At 36.5% G+C, this 18,044-nt stretch overlaps 1 long non-coding RNA gene across 1 annotated transcript in view; it reads right to left on the bottom strand.

Moving 5' to 3' along the window:
• The window catches only part of LOC136843545 (uncharacterized), a 319,497-nt gene that overhangs the window by 139,259 nt on the left and 162,194 nt on the right, over window positions 1-18,044 (bottom strand). The window contains exon 2 of the long non-coding RNA XR_010854563.1: window positions 11,419-11,457. This is a non-coding gene — a long non-coding RNA (uncharacterized lncRNA). The remainder of the gene's footprint in view (window positions 1-11,418; window positions 11,458-18,044) is intronic.

The raw sequence follows: 18,044 nt of genomic DNA, 5'->3' as shown, positions 1-18,044 counted from the left end.
ATGAGAGATGAATTCCCGGTATAAAAACTTCGTCTCACATTTTTGTGCAAATCACCTACATGTGTGTGCTCTACCTAATGGCCTTTAATTTTAACTCTTTAGATATTCACTAATCGAAAGGCTTTTTATGGACGCTTTCAATCCTCTCAATACTCGTGGTCTGCTGCAATACGTCGCACACAAGAACGTGCGAACACGGCACAAGAAAAAGAATGCGAGAGTATAAATACACAAAAATATTAGACTTGAAAGTGGTGAGAGCAACTTGTAACCACACTGGAGACAATAACCACTGCACTATTAAAAAACAAACTAAACAAGAAAAAGAAGGTATTAGATATGTCCATGGGTGTGTACAACACACCCACGAATTAATTACTGTTGGAAAGAGCCTCATCCTTTCATAATTTCTTTTACCTGACGCGTGGACAATGTGGTTCCCTTCTGGGCAACATCGGACATGGTTTATTGAGAGTGCTTCTATGTACGAATAAGTATCGTCATTATCTCAAAGTATCGGTGTGTATGTAATTCTATCCTGTAAATACGCAAAATTCTGAGTTCTAAACAGTTAATCCTGTAATCACTACTTTGGGCTCTGTAACAGTAAGGGTTTCAAACAGAACGAGATATATTCTAATCCCTTTTTCCAAAATATAATAATTTATTTCACATTCCTATTACAGGAGTTAATGTTGAAACCACAATCACAACACTAAACAACTTTCTCTGTTTAAACACCATATTATTTACTAACAAAACATTGCGGCTAAGAATTCACATCAGTATTTTGAACAGAATATATTCAGCGAAAATGCATGAAAGCGATGTTGCGAGTCTTTCTGTTCTTAAGCATGTATCTTGAATTGTGTCCTTACACCGATGACATCTTCTAAAATACCAACGAATGGCTCTTATATCACAGGATGAGTCGTCACACATCCACTGACAGTATCAAATGGTTCGATGACTTTCATGAAGTGCCTCTCTGTAAATTTCACTGTCACTGTGAACAAGCGAACAGCCATAATGGCGTTCCCACCGTGACCAGTACACTCTTAACTGAAGTTTGAAGAGTTGTAGAAAATAACTTGCAGGCTGTAACTTGAAGTTTAAAAGTTGAAATTCGACCGACACAAAAGTACATTCCCCTACAAGATCTCACCAGAGATTTAGGTGAAACGAGAAATGGCATCAGATGCAACAGCCATTTTGTTCCATAAAGACACTTCAGATTTTCAGAAACCTTTAGCAAATCTTTCCTTCACTATTCTCTCTACATAAATAAATCATGAAAAGTATTTATCTATTCCAACATTCTCGCCGTATCATTGTGTTTGTACAAACCCAACCCATTTACCTCATCAAGGAACCTTAAAACACAAATGTATATACAAGAAAAATCCAAAACCGATTTGCAGGACAAGTTGCATACACACTACAGATCGAATTGTACAAACGGTGCTCACGTTTGCTTTCCTTTCATTCCTACATAAATAACTTCTGTCGAGTCACGAAACTGTTTGATAACCTCGGAACAGATGCTTTCAAATCTAAAACATGTTATATTGTGTAGCATGAAAGATTTGCCTTTCCATAATTCAGCTAAAATGATAGGAAGAGCTTACTAATTTTAAGCATGATGAAGATATACTTCTAAAAATTTAATGGTCAATATTCATGTAAAAAACCTGACTCGTTAACCGTCATGTAGCTCATACAATAAAAAAAATTTACCTATAAATTTTAACTTCTTACTAGGATATCCCTAACTTCTTTTCTCGAATTATTTTTTTACTTGTCACCAGTTGCTTTATAAATGAATGACTGAAGATTATCTGGAAACAAATTTCGAAACTTACAGATGCCGGCATCCTCTCCATATATATATATATATATATATATATATATATATATATATATATATATATATATATATATATATATATATATATAAACACTAAGTGAAAACATTCTGCGCCGCCAGACTTCTGATTTACAGAAATTATTATTTGGAGAGGATACCGCCATCTGTAACTTTTGAAATTTGCTGCCATATAACCTCCGGTCATTCATTTATGAGGCAACTGGTGACAAGCAAAAAAAATAATTCGAGAAAAGAAGTTACGGATGTCCTAGTAAGCAAGAATTCAAAAGTTATAGGTAAATTTTTTTTACCTATATATAAAATGTATATGTATATATGTATATATATACATATGTATATATATATATATATATATATATATATATATATATATATATATATATATATATATATATATATATATATATATATATATATATATATATATATATATATATATATATGGAGAGGATGCTGGCATCTGTAAGTTTTGAAATTTGTTTCCAGATAATCTGTGTGAAGACAAAGTACCAGCATTGAATGCCCAGAAAAGACGAAGGCAACTGTGAGAGAGAGAGAGAGAGAGAGAGAGAGAGAGAGAGAGAGAGAGAGAGAGAGAGAGAGAGAGAGAGAGAGAGAGGCATATGTCGTTGTGTTGCAAGATACCCCCTTAAAACATGGTAGCAACAGAATATTAATGTCAAAGTCTGCATAATTAACTTTATCTGTAAAAAGTTCGTACCCAGCACATGCACTCCGGAGCAAACTTGTTTCGAGTCCAGCGATTCGAGGTTTTGGGCCTCTTATCTTACCCAGGCCAAAGGTGGGATGCTGGGACGTTCTCTTATGGTAGACCTGCTATGTGGGAGGGTGGGAAGGGGGGTGGGAGATTAGCTGGCGAAGCTGAGGCTCATCAGAATAGGAGAGGAGGTTACTACGGCTTGAGAGAGGTGGGGAGAGAGCTGCTGTGTTGTGGTTTGAGCAAGGAAGACGTAAGGATGGGTGATCCTCGATTCGGAGCGTCTGTGGCGAGTGTGTTAGTCACAGCAACTTGACTGACTACTGATAGCTATGCATTTATTAGAGTTAGCAAGTTAAATTGGGAAGAGTGTTTAATCTCCTATGGATAAGTAAAGAAAGATGTTCATGAATCATTGTACTCGTACGTTTAAAATATATAATATAGCATTAAACAGTAGGAATTAATCTAACAATCGAGGGTATAATGCGTACATAAAAGTTTTAAATAATTCTATATACCAACGTCCCTCATACTATAAAGCAGTGATTGAAGAACACAAACGCTCAGTATTTTTTTAAATACTAAATTATGTATTGCAGATACCAAGAGAATCAACAACTCAATTCTGCAAGACTCCAGTAAACCATAATTCGTTGAACATCCTAAAAGAGCGTGTAAGTTACGTAAGATGATGTAAGGGAGAACCAATCTCCAAAGCAGGCTTGAATATATTTCAAATACTCACTCTCCAGGCAGTTCAGGGCTGCATTATGAGTAACTTACTCTCACGGTAAACTGATGTCTATATTAAACGATATTTGGGCTTAATATTTGTGAATATAAAAAAAGTCAATCATGAATAGCTGAAAAAATTGACAATGTACATATTATATATATAATGTATTGGATAGTGTTTCCTACTTTTACTGCTCACACATGCCTTTACTTTCTTTCCACTTAATTGCCCATGTTCATTAACTTGGTATCCCTCCAGTCTGCACCGTTCAGTTATGGAACAAATCCTCCAAAACAGTCCTGAGAGTGACCACTCTATAATAAAAACAGAGAAGCAACGGGGGGGTGGGGGAATGGGGGAGGAAAACCGAAGTCAGCCTCTCAACGGTATTGGCAACTACAGAATCCCCGGGGCATAACCGGCATCAGGAGCTCAACCCCCTCGTCAAACGAACCTCCTCTTGTGACAGGTCTGTTCTCTAATTATCGCTAATTAATGGTGTTATCAATCAGAAGCACACTGAGCTACTTCCGTTTTTTACTTGCCATCACCATGCATTAAAAGACAGGTCAGTTTTTAGCTTGAGTCAATTAATGAAATCCGCAAGACCTGTTCTTAGTGGAAGACCACTCCAGTGGTCTGAAGATGATCTCCTGATGCCCTAATAATCAGGCTAGTTGAAAGGAGTTAAAAGATAATGCAAGGAAAAAAGTGAGGATAAAACGATTGTCTGGTAGTGCCAGGGAGTATAAGGAATAATCCCACCAAATATGGCGAGAAGCCATCAACATTTTTCGAAACCTCGACCATGGCAACGCACAGTTTCAAGGTTTAATGCCCGAGAAGGTAATCAGGCTTGCACTCAAGTGACTTTTAAATAAAATAAAATGAGAGAACGCCGGTTTTTAACAACAATTTGTGTATAGAAGTAAATAAACACGATTCCACCGTTACCCAAAGCAATTAATTCAAGACTGAAATTTAAGAACATTCAAGTTCATAGCTTCATATATCAACAACACTCATTTAAGATTGGGGGAGTTTACAATGGGCAGAATCGACGTAGAATCAGAGCCAAACGATAACTGAAACCGAGGTTGCTTATTGTTTTTCACTTAGTAATTCCCTGTGTTGTATTATTTTTAAATTTCAGTTTCCTGAAAAGGTTACACAGTTACAGTGCAATTTCCTGAAAAGGTTACAAAGTTACAGTGATCTCCGACAAACGATAAAACTTCTAAAAATGCAAGTAAGGAAAACACCTTTGGACACTGGTTTTCCCTTACAACCTCCATGTCCCTCCAGATGATTAATTAGAAAAAAAAAAAAATCAACAGATTTTCGTTAGGGCGTTTGGGAAACAGTAAGCCATTTATTCCATGACTGTCGTTAATTAAGTATAGTTGAAGATTTCACATATGATGTACACCCAAGTAATTTTATGCAATCCAGTTCGAGTTCTTGATTTTCAACTACCCGATTACTGATTACATAATTCCTCCACAAGTACTGGATTGCAAGTTACCAGTACTAATTTAAATCCTCAAAAACGATAACACTCCATTCTACATAAAGTCACAAGTAACCCTGTCCGTTAAATATTCAAGAAAAGTTACATAAAATCTTATTGGCCAGAACTACTCATTTAGCACCATAATCTTCATCTCTCTCTTTTTGTTCTTTAATATTGTTGTTAAAATCTTCAATAAAAACCCTGTCTGTCATCAGTTAGTGTACTGCTGTCATAAGTAACACTCATTAAAAGATAAAATGTTAGTTGTTTTACGTTTCTTAATGATTAAGATATTTCTGATCTTTTGACTTTCGAATTCCCAGATGCTATAAGAACCAAAAAAATAAATAAATAAATAAAAACAAATAACAGGCCACTGAGACGGATATAGTAACAAATTAAATACTCAATAATGATGGTAGCCATTATTGAGTAATTAGTTTGTTGCTATATCCGTTTCAGTGGCCTGTTATTTGTTTTATATTTATTTATTTTTTTCGGTTCTTATAGCATTTGGGAATTCGAAAGTCAAAGGATCAGAAATATCTTAATTATTAAGAAACGTAAAACAACTAACATTTTATCTTTTAATGGGGATTCCTTTAAGCCTCTATTTACAAAACTGATATTACAAACTCTACCGACAAAGAAATTCATGGAATGAAACTTGCATCACAAAGAACTTCGACAAAAATATCTGTGCAAAGTGAACGGATGATACCTTTCATAAAGTTTTCGTTTCTTACCACATTCATGAAGAGGAAAAACAACACCAACACAATGTCATATAATAATACGATGAAAAAGTCATGCAAGAAGTGCAAATTCGACCAAATGCATCATCAAAATTAAGCGACATCTAAAGCCATCGTACACTTTGATTATCAAATGCAGAACTTACGATGGCACTTGGAAAAATACAGATCAACATGCGCTAAAAAAATGAGCCTTCAGGGAGAGTTACAATTGTTATTCTATACAAGACAAATAAACGTGAAGTAACTCACTCAGTGGTAACAGGAAAGGTTGTGAGTTTTGATTTTTCAGTGCGCTGAAAATGGTTTTTACCACCTGGTCAGGTCCATCGAGTGCTAAGCTTTGTACAGCTGCTTTCTTACCAACTTATGATTTCGCCGTTACTTCCTTCAGAATCCAAGCATCGGTAATTTTATTCAGCATTCATTTCGTTTACAACACGTAGCCGAGAGTTAGGGCTCAATTACTGCGTTTAATAACCAGCCTCTCTCTCTCTCTCTCTCTCTCTCTCTCTCTCTCTCTCTCTCTCTCTCTTCCGTGTTTTTTTTTTTCTATTTTTGTTTACTTATTTTTTTCAGGGTGCGGGGAGGGATCCCGTATACTGTGGATCTGCTTGATATCTATCTCTGATAAGCTCTCCCGACAATAAACCAAACTACTACCGTTCACATGAAACTGGGTACACTGGGTCCGATATCCGAAAAATCGTCTTGCATGCCTGCGGGATATGGTTTGTTGGCTCGTGGTCAACTGTGTACATGTTATGTTCAATCAGGTATGTAATGCATCTTAAAACATCAAAACAAGCTCGCTTACACTTTAGCAGTTTCCTCTTTAATCCATCGGGCTTATTTTACGCTTTTTGTTCAACAGCATTCGAGCCTATTACACGCGAGTGAACAATATCTTCGTACGATTTTGCTATGTGCTCCAACTTGAGAGGAGTCGGGCAAAGCCATCAAAAACTATTTCAGGTCACTGACATGATGCCAAAAACCTTAATGCTACATCGCCTTGATATAAAAGTATCTTGAAGCGATGTGCAGATTAGTGCACAAATAGTAAAGACTGCCTGCTTGTATCCATTCGGTTGGCTGGTGCGATAACAACATAGTTATCAGCACAGGGAAGTAATTATTTGATATCAGATTCTAAAACAAATTAAAATCCTGATCAATTTTGTTAATAATCCCTTTATTCGGGCCATACATATTTTACAAATACATTCGCGCTTTGCATCTATTATTTTTGTAATAAATATTTAAGAGAGAGAGAGAGAGAGAGAGAGAGAGAGAGAGAGAGAGAGAGAGAGAGAGAGAGAGATGAAAAATTGACTTGAACAAATTTCGAAAACTACCTTGACACTGTACACTTTCGAATGTAAATAAGTATTCAACGAAATAAAGGGAATGTATCAAGGCACACATTCCAAGAATATACATGCACAAAACGCCCTTTTCAGTGGCTAAACATCAGTTACTAGAGTACCCTTTTAGGTAGCGCCGAACAGCAAGTAAAACCTATTGGGGGTACGACTATATAGGATGTAATGTGTATCCATGTATTATTTCATGTGTGAAGTGGTGATAGCCTGCGGGAAACAAATTCCTCATTTAGATTAGTCGCCGTCCATACAGGGCTTACCTCGCTCACAAATGGCCCTAAGTATGTAAGAGAATGAAGGTACCTAGATCCCAGCCTTGCAATGGTATGCGACCTGCCTGAAATCTCAACCTGCTTTCTCGACCCTCCCATCTCCCATAGTAACTAATTTTCAGTGGCATGGATAGGCATGCTTTTTTCACATTACATGTAACAAAAGTAACTAGGTAAAATGTAAGGACAATTTAACCACTAAAAATGGAAGAAAATAACAATGGAAAACCTAAGTAGATTGTTACAAGTGAACACTCTTGTGTGTACAGTTTACAAATGAAAGTAATACGAAAACAAGAGAGTTCATAACAATGAAAAACAGGAAAAGCTAACTAGAATATTAAGTTGCAAAAAGGAAAGCTAAGACAAGCAGTGGCTTTATATTAAACGAGTCTTCAGTTAAACACCGTTTCTTTCCCATCCAACAAAAAGGACGTTTTACTGCCAGGCAATAAACGTCGCCTAACGGTTCATTCCACAAAGCATCTCCGGACGTGAAAAATGTGAAGGTTTTGCATATTGCCTCTTATACCCTAACGACCAGTGTAAAGTTTCATGGTAGTCCTCCTTACCCTTTGATTATACTGCTCTGGACACCAAAGAGGAGGGAGGTATGACGAATCGTGGAATCTGATTACTTTCAAGAAAGTGATCTACTTTGGATTGTTGTTTTTGAAAAAGTGTAGAATGAGACATTTTGTGACAGAATACAGTCTTCCTCATAGGTTTCCTTAATCCATTTTATTTGGTTGTTACATTTTTTCCTGAAGAATCCATGACACTGAAAATAAGTGTAGTTGCAAATAGGCTTTAATAAGTTACACGCTTCAAGTGAAATGGGATTTTTGCTTCGACAAATCCCAATCCACTTAAAGCTTGTAACTTATTAAAGCCTATTTACAACTTCGCTCATTTTCAGTGTCATGGATTCTTCATGGAAAAATTTACCAGCCCAATAACATGGATTAAGGAAACCTATGAGGAAGACTGTATTCTGTCACAGAATGTCTCATTCTACACTTTTCAATAAAAACAATCCAAAGTAGACAATTTTAACTAACTTTCTCCTAAGTGCTGTATGTCGCATGATTTATTTTACATAATAAGAACATTCGTACATTTTTTCTTTCGTTTCCATCCTGAATATTATCAGACTATCAATGTTACCTCGGACAGGTAACCGGTTGTTGTACAGCATCCAAGTGTTGACGTCAGTGGGACAAACCCTTCTAATAATTAACGCCACTTGGGACTTGACTTGAAATTCAAGACAAACACAGGAACAGACTTCTGTTGCGAACGAAAATAAAAATATTTCATCCACAGAGAGAGAGAGAGAGAGAGAGAGAGAGAGAGAGAGAGAGAGAGAGAGAGAGAGAGAGAGAGAGAGAGAGATTTGTCTATTAAAGTGGCGTCAAAACACCTAGGTTATTGACGCCGTAATAAAATTAAAAATGAAACTAAAGATAAAATATAAGTTTAAAAGGAATTTCATCTAATATATATATATATATATATATATATATATATATATATATATATATATATATATATATATATATATATATATATATATATATATATATATATACATATCTGTTCGAATATACTATTCATACATATACCTACTTTATATGTATAACATCTAAATTTTGTTGAGGGGGCCCGCCTCCCTCACAAAGATATACAACTGCTCTATATCACCATCCTAACCGAGAATTGTAGTGAGGATAAAATATCCTTCTCCGCCACGTCCCCAGGACAAGAACGTGTCTCAGATTCCCAAGACTGGGACATTCGACCAGCAAATGTCTCACAGTCAAGGGCACAACACAGTCATCGCAGAATGAAGGATTTTCGCCGGACATCAAGAACCCAGGGGTGAGTCTTGCATGTCCAATTGTAAGCTTGCACAACATCGTTTCTTGTCTCCTTGGATATAAGGATATGACAAAAGAGACACTGATGACCTAATACTGCGCATTTTTTGTTCGTTAAAATATTTTCCAAAAGGGCCTCCCAAACCTTTTTAACTTTCTGATCTACTACAGGATATACAGGATATACATCCCGATATGGTGGTATAGATATCTTCCGGGTTCTGGGGAATTGACTGCTGACTTAGCAAGTTGATAAGCTTGCTCGTTCCCAACCACCCCACCATGGGAAGGCACCCAGGAAAAATTTACTTCTTTACCTCTTCTTTTCACTAAAAGCAGCCATTCCAGCATCTCTAAAATCAGAGGGTTTAAAGGGTTAAAAGAGTCCAACGACTGAAGAACACTTCTCGAATCACAATATATAGTAAAACTATTTGACCCAAAAAAGCAAGTGTTAAGGCATCTAAAAGTTGTCGCACAACTCATATAAAGCGGAACCACCGGAACTCCTAACCAGGTTGGTGAAGGGAAATTAGTCACCAAACAGTGTAGTCTAAAGATAAGTACTGAGAGATGTCTCCTGAGAAAAGAGGTCTCTCTCCCTATGTTCAATGGAGCAGTGGCCAAAATAATGCCAACAGAAATAAAAAAAAATAGAGAAGATCTTTAAGGCAGAACGTAAGGTAATCTGAAGGAAAGTGAGTCTGTGGCAACTGACATTTATCCCTTCCTACTGGGGACTAAATCCCCTAATATGAGCAATATTTGGGAGTCAAATAAAGCCAATAAAAAAACTGCAATATCTAGAAATAGAGATTTATTGAGGGTTTGCATTTCGATCTTTTCAAGACAAGTTCGCATAAATCTTAACAAACAAGATGTTCATAATAGTGAGAGACTGAATTCCACTGTCATAAAGCACAATTGAAGAGCTAGAAGACTGGTGGTCTTAGCTGTCAGTGTCTCTATCGAATTTCGCTAAAAAATAAAGAGTTTAGATTTGGAAAATATGTCAGAAATATTTAGTACAACGCAAAACACAATTTCTCAAATGAAAATAATGCTTTTAATTTCTAATATGCATAAATTATCAAAACGTATTTCTGGCCAAAAAATTATTAACATGATGGGTGTCAATTCATTTTGTTGACTATTAACTGTTTATTCAAGGACAAATGAGAATTTTACTGCAAGATGAAGAAATTACCAAATGCGTAACGACGGTTTAATCCTATTATGTAGCGAGGAAAAAATGCAAGTTCGGCTTAAAACGGTCACTGATGCGAAAACGCCATTTGAGGCCCGTTGTGCATTTTACCCCAGATGATAAATTTCAAAGTTCAATGAACTTATTGCCTTATGGTTACCTGATATTTTTTCTGTTGCAATTCTAAAATTTAACACAAGTGAAAATAGCAAACTGATTAAATTAATTATCAAGAGATGTAGACCATTTTTCCAGTTAATACAATATTTTTGTTTAGGGTGGTGCAGGAAATTTCGCTTTTAATGTTTACATGAATATAACTACTTTCCATTAACCGAACAAACTTTAAATGTTCATGATGATTAAACATATCTTTCTATGAAAGAAAGAACACTCAACATAAAATCAACGACAACTTTAGCATAAAATATGATTATAGCAAAGCCAATTAAAATAATTCTCTAACACGACAATTTATGAGTTCATCTAAATTCAGCACAAAGTGTGTCCATACGGTATCAGTTCCCCCACTTCCCATTCCTCACCAGTTTTCAACGCTAGGTTCAGGTGCAAGTAATGAAGCCAATCTCCCAGCCCAGCTGCCTGAGAGAATGAATACCCCGAACGAAGCACAGGCATTAACTGACCACTCCCTCCAAGGATTAGATTCATTGCAGGTGGCGTTGGTGCAACTATTACCTTGATATCAAAAGTTCCAAGATACCGATTAACTTCTGATCTTCAAGATAATCTTTTAAAAAGCTAAATAGGAGAGTAACACGGACAGTTACCTATTTATGAATATTCAGTTATGAAATTATATATGCTTAATTATGCTCATTATATCTATCTATCTATCTATCTAGATATATAAACACATATATGTATATATAATTTTTTTTTAGACTTTCAAACTATAAACATAATAATGCAAATACCAGGCTCTATCTACAATGGTGCCGTTACGATAACGTCATGCAGGACACCATTTCAACTAAGTACCAATAATATGCCCACAAGAAATTTCTTTCAGTTACCGTTTTCACGTAAACTCGGCTTACCTTGATGAAGCTTTAGGGCACATCAAAACTTCGGGGAATCTGAAAGTAAAAAAAAAAAAAATAAGTTGCTGACTACAGAAGGCTTCTTTTTTTCTATTTCAAAGGAGAGAAAGGGGAATTAGTGAGCAGGGGCGAAATGGGGAAACGACAAGGTTAAGAACAGGAAATTCTTTTATTTTTCAGTTTAACAAACTGATTAAGCTTATCCTGAAGCTGATGACCCAGGCTCAAATCTTAATAATTTACAAACGATGATCATTATTTGGTATTGGCCAACAAACAAGCGATGCAACTTTGATCAACGTCAACCTAACTAGTCATATGTTAGTCATTCACGTTCTTCCCGTAGTACATTACTGTGAACTTGGCCAATTGTTTGGTATCAGGTCACTGTAATTCAAGATTCCACTGAGAATTCTATTAATGTGTCACTGTTGCTTGATTGCTGTGTAGTGAGGTTTTACATTCGAGTTCGTAAAGCCACGTTAACGGGAAGAGACTGTGAGGCGACATCCTGATGAATTCTCGATTAACAGGAGTTTTGCGAGACTAACTTGATGACTGAATTAAAAAAACTAGGCATTTCAAAAAATAGTGACTGCTTTCTGCGCAGCTTTTAATTAAGTGAAATAACTTTAACAACTTTGTGATTAATATCCATATCTAAGGGGAACATTACACTCTACACCCTGAACATTAAGCAATGTGTAATTTGTACTGGAATTTTCACTTGTAAATTTACCTAAACGAGATCCTTAAAAATTCAGTGACACACGGTTTAACATACTTACCCCGAAGCGATTGTAAGCAAATAAGAAAAAAAATTAAAAGAATCAAATTTTTTGTCGCAACCTTCATGTTACCTAACAATGTGTATTCATAAAAATATAAAAGCACATATTTCCGTACGTTGCCCAAGCTGCCGTCCAGTTTTGCAAAAAGAGTTAAAACCCTTCTTTAAATTTAACAAAGCTGCATCAGACGCCATCCCCAAAATTTGTTACGTATCGACACTAAACTAACCATAACTTAAAAAGCATGGTAGAAAATAAGAAAAAAAAAAAAACAATCTTTTCTCGGGTTTTACTCCAATAATGAGTGGTCACACGGAATATGAAATTAGCTTACGACGAAGGATGTGATGACGATAAAAGATTCAAGCTTTAATTACAAGGATTTTTATTGCTGATATGATACGATGAAAGTGTGAAAAACGAATGAATAAATTAGACAAATGGAATGCAACAGCCGAACCATAAAAATTTTATCTTCGGTGTATCCATAGAAAAGCCGTGTTCATTTGCCCAGAGTCGTAAATGGAAGCTAACACTTCTTTTGTCACCCTTTTCCAATCGAGAAATATTAGGTAGTAAGCTGTCAGGACCTATTCTGGCCTCTGGGAAATCACCAGGTAAGCTCCCACCACCAACAACAGACGAGAGGCCACTTTGTAGGCCGCACCTCCATTGGTTACATCTAGATATTATTACAGTCACAATCTCTCTCTCTCTCTCTCTCTCTCTCTCTCTCTCTCTCTCTCTCTCTCTCTCTTCTTTTTGATTCACAGCAGGGACGGCGTACAATACTTTTACATTAACAACATTTCAAGTCTCACTTATTTCTAGTTCATATAACTTTCTTTTATTCATTCTAGGAAGATTTACTGATCATGTTATGAAGGGGGAATGGATTTCCAAAAGTATATCCTGCTAAGACTGCACATTAGTAACACAAAAAAATATATCAAGTGGCGTAATGTTATTTTCATTGCTCATAACTATGAGAACGTTAAAATACATTTACAGGGAAACCGATACAAGTAAGGGTAAAAACAACTAATAGAGTATATAAGGTCATAAATAAAATGGCATGGCCTTATTCATATTTGGCAGGATTTTTTAACAATACCAGAGATCTTATTTCGCAGATGAACTGGTCAACAAATGAAAAGCTGAAAAGCAGGGTTGGTTACCTCGAAAGATTAAAATGCCAGTCACAATCTATAAAAAGAATTAACTAACACATTAGGTATCGAAATTAAGACTCACTTTCTCTCTCTCTCTCTCTCTCTCTCTCTCTCTCTCTCTCTCTCTCTCTCTCTCTCTCTCTACTAAATAAAAAACAAACTTTAGCAAGTTTCCAAAGCAGCGACGCAAACTTACGTCGTTTTACGTATTATTACTAAGAGTGCAAAGCTCATCCGTCTACCAAGAAAAAATACAGGTATGAAGAATTGTATGAATAATTCTACTTAGGTACTCGATCTTGAAAAGTCTGTTGTAGTACTCCGGCTTTCGTAATATATAAACTGTAGTTTCCATATAAGGAAGAAGGTCCCTTCTATTATTATACTCCTTTTTGCAAAGCGAAATCTGACTCCACATCAGCCATTGCGACGTCCTTCACTTTCGTGTCTGACTCGAGTCAACTTTGCTATGAGGTCTCTTCTATGGCCATTTCCCTTCAGATGTTCGGCTTTCGCCCCCTTCCGCTGAACGCATCTTGAACTAAGAACATACATTGCCTTTAGATGAAGTCGAACAGTTCCTCGTTGGGCGAGTGGGTTCCGTTCTCAGCTAGCACTTTGATGGGCCGCGAGTTCGAATCTCCGACCGGCCAATGAAGAATAAGAGGAATTCATTTCTGGTGATAGAAGTTCATTTCTCGCTATCATGTGGTTCGGATTCCACAGTAAGCTGTAGGTCCCGTTGCTAGGTAACCAATTGGTTCTTAGCCACGTAAAATAAATCTAATCCTTCGGGCCAGCCCTAGGAGAGCTGCTAATCAGCTCAGTGGTCTGGTTAAACTAAGGTATACTTAACTTTAGATCAAGTCAAACGTTTTGGTCTCAGCTTATCTCCTTTTACTCGCTTCTTAGAAGGGGAAAAAGTAAGTTACCTTCGGGAACTGAGCAAAATTGAATAACATACTTAAAGCAGCTGTAGAGCAATTAGCTTCAAGATTGCCTAAGTTTTCTCAACTAGAGTATTGTTTGAAAAAAAAAATCAGTTGCTGAACTAAAATTACTATGACTTTCGATGGCTGTCTCCATTGCGTTCATCTGGAGGAGAAAAACTCATTATGCTTTTACGTCTCTCACTCAAAGATAGTTAACATTAGTTTTACTATCTCTTTTTCAAAAAATCCGAAAACGAAAAAAGTAAAAATAGGAATGGAATATGTGATTAGGCATAAAGGCAAGAACTGGAACTCACAGGGTCATTCAGCGCTAAAAAAAAGTAAAAACACTAAATAAATAAAACCACAGAGTACTGCTGAAACTTCATATATAATTTTATACTGACATACTTTATTGATGAAAAAAGGTCTATCTCAACAGTTAATGAACTACATATCACTCAGATTATATTTCTGCATTCAAGCAAACTGAAATTTACATAAATCGGGTAGATGACAAACCTATTCAATCATTTCTGGCTTTCGGTACCTTGCCGACCGCCCTCAAATGACCAACTTGTGGAGCTTGAAACTCGATTTTCCAGTTCCTGACATCATTAAAAACATGGCCCTACCTTATCTGAACATCACAATTTACGTTGTTTTGCCGTTGCCAGGCCTTCGTCTCGTATATTTGCCATCACTACCTCTGAGACGCAAATAAACTTTATAAGTAATCAACAAACGCCATAATGCCAAGGTACAAATGACAAATTTCAAACTATATTGCAGGCTCTGTAAAAGCTGCAATCCCTACTTACATAAGAACATACCGTCAAAAAATAACCTATCTCTTGCGTCCCTTGAAGAAACGTCAAACACACACATGTGATTACCAAATGCATTTCAATTAAGCCTTTACAATATGGTCCCTTCTAAGCTATAAAAAGAGAAACTCCCAAGAAACATTTGGTCTGTATATGAAATAGAATGACGGGCAGTTTTTCCACACTGGAGCAACAGTGACTCTGAAGACATTCCAAGTAAAGACATTTTTACTACAGCGATCACGGTTCCGAAACAGGGGTGTTCCTAGACATTTTGGGGCCCGGGAAGAACAGTCCCATTCGGGGCCCGGGAAGCACAGTCCCATTTGGGGCCCCTCCTACGGGGTGGGAGGCGAGCAAAGCGAGCCAAAGCAGCTGGGGGTTAGAATATGAGCAATTGTAGGATCATTTTAAAGGCACCTGTAAACGCAAATTTCAGAAATTTAGCTTGTCCTGTCTTAGCAGCAATGGTTAAATTTCGCATTTTGGGGAGGTCCCTCACTTTGGGGCCCGGGGGTCGATTTCAAACAGCGGCCCCACCGCCCCCCCCCCCCTCAGGAACGCCAATGTTCCGAAACCGTCCATTCATCTTCTGATCATGGTTAAACCACGCGGTGTGATCTGAGAAAAGTTGTAAAGTCAAGATGGGTTTCAAATCTGAAATTCCAGGAAATGTAATCAACAATGGGGACACATGGATCCAAACCACCGTTGATAATTGCAGTAACAATGGCATGGGGATGAAGAATCCGACGACTGTACTTTTCGAGTTTGAAGATCAGATTCTAAAAGATGCAGAGAACCCATAACAATAAATCTTAGGGGAAGGCCACTGATGCCTGTTGTGAACCACCACCAAGCTACAATACTTCGATCGTTTTCGCTCTTCGTGCCAAGATATGGCTTGAAGCATTCTGCACTCAGTAATATTTACCATTTAATAATAATAAGATAAAACGCACAAAATTCTTTCAATGCATACAGAATTGAAACAAAAACTGTGCAAGTACAATTACATTGCTAAACTACTCAAGAAAAGCTTAAGCGCGCGTGTGTGTGTGTGTGTGTAGGTACAATTAAATCAATTTGACATGTGATATAAAAATATTTTTACAGCAAGTGAAATGAGAGAATTATACTTTTTCTGGCCCTACGAAGCCAAAACAGAGAGCCCGGTACGCCAGATTTAATGTACTGAGAGCCGTCCTCCCAACTGTAATTACAGAATACTTTCTTCTCTAGCAATATTATTATCATTAAAATAGTTTAACCAGACCGCTGAGCTGACTATCAGCTCTCATATGGCTGGCCCGAAGGATTAGGATGAAATACCAGGTCTAGGCCATAGGCCTAGAACTGGAACCAAATAGGTCATTCGCATGATGATGAATAAATGAAAATGAAGTTTAAAAGAAAAATCTGTATAATGAATATGCTTTTACACTGAAACACATGTATACTATAAATACATTTGCTCGCTTCCATACATAAAAAAAAATATTAAAGATTAAAAATAAAATAAAATTTCAAAAAAATTAATAATTAAAATTCAGAATAAATTACATAATTTTTTTTTATTCATTAAACGTCATATGGGCTTCTGTATTTACATTATTTACTTGATTTTATATTATGTCTACTAAGTTACACTTCTTCATGAATGTTAAAATTGGGATGACTGAAAATGTTGTAAGATTCCGACAAAATTTCCACCATCGATTTATTTCCAAAGGTTGATACTCACTGTTGATTATATTTTGGACAGTTACACAACACATGTTTGACTGTTCTCAACACTTTGCATTCTGGGCATTCGGGAGGAGGGCCATGTGGACTGTTCACCAAGTGTCCATGTGTCAAACGCAGATGCGTCAGGATTACGCGTGCGCGTCTCTCAATACTTACAAGTACACGAATTAAAGAATATTATCAAGAATTAATAAGAGCATGGTGTAATAAGGCACGCTAATATTGGTAGACAACCCATTACCTAACATAGCCAAATTAATCAGGGTATTCAAGATAAGGAAACCTGCTAGTATTCATTTGAATTTTCCTTCTTTTTCTCGCATTTCTCACGCAGTGCAAACTTTGTTTACGCACTTGTGCGTAAGTACTTAATTCATTTTCTTTTCCTTTAGGTCATCGATGGAAGAAGTTGGAAATGTTCCATTAGAACGCTTATTCTTGATCTTAAAATCAGCATCTATAACTGTCAGACTGCAGAGGTGACATATCTTTTGCCAATTGCAGACGTGACATATCTTTTAGCTAACTTAAGCTAATTAAGATGCACTTAATCGAATATGAGAATTAGTAACATAAAATAAAGAACAAATGTGCATTAAATAAGCTTACCCACTGACAGGAGTTACGAGGAGATAACAATGAATTGAAAAAAAAATTTAAATTTTTAATCAAATACAATTATGCTCCAAGAATCTTTTACAAGAATTAGTCTGCTTTGAAGCTCAAGTTTTACCATAAATTCCTTGTTTTATATAATATGCGATGCCTGCAGCTGCCACTCATCTAAAGAACAAGACACCGTCCTCGCACAAGGGCAGTTTAATTTCCAACAACAATTGTATATGCAAAACACATTGCACACTTCTGCCTTTTCCGAGGAAAGCCTTACACATAAATACAGGAATTAGGGATACTAATGGCAAATAACTACTCGTACTTGCGATGTATACAATCGTATATTTCTCAATGAGACGAATATGCTCATAAAAAAGTATAACATAAATTCATAACTGAAACTGCACTTTAAGAGGGCTGCGCGTCTGTTTTCCACCGGGTACCGTCTTTCTTTCATTGTATTTCGTAAACACATCTGAATCTTTTCCGCGATCTTTACAACGACCTTTTAAAATGTGATTAAGCCATACTGAATTA

Source organism: Macrobrachium rosenbergii, chromosome 11, assembly GCF_040412425.1.
Source record: "Macrobrachium rosenbergii isolate ZJJX-2024 chromosome 11, ASM4041242v1, whole genome shotgun sequence".
In the NCBI taxonomy this organism is placed as follows: domain Eukaryota; kingdom Metazoa; phylum Arthropoda; class Malacostraca; order Decapoda; family Palaemonidae; genus Macrobrachium; species Macrobrachium rosenbergii.
This window is presented reverse-complemented; position numbering and strand designations above follow the sequence as displayed.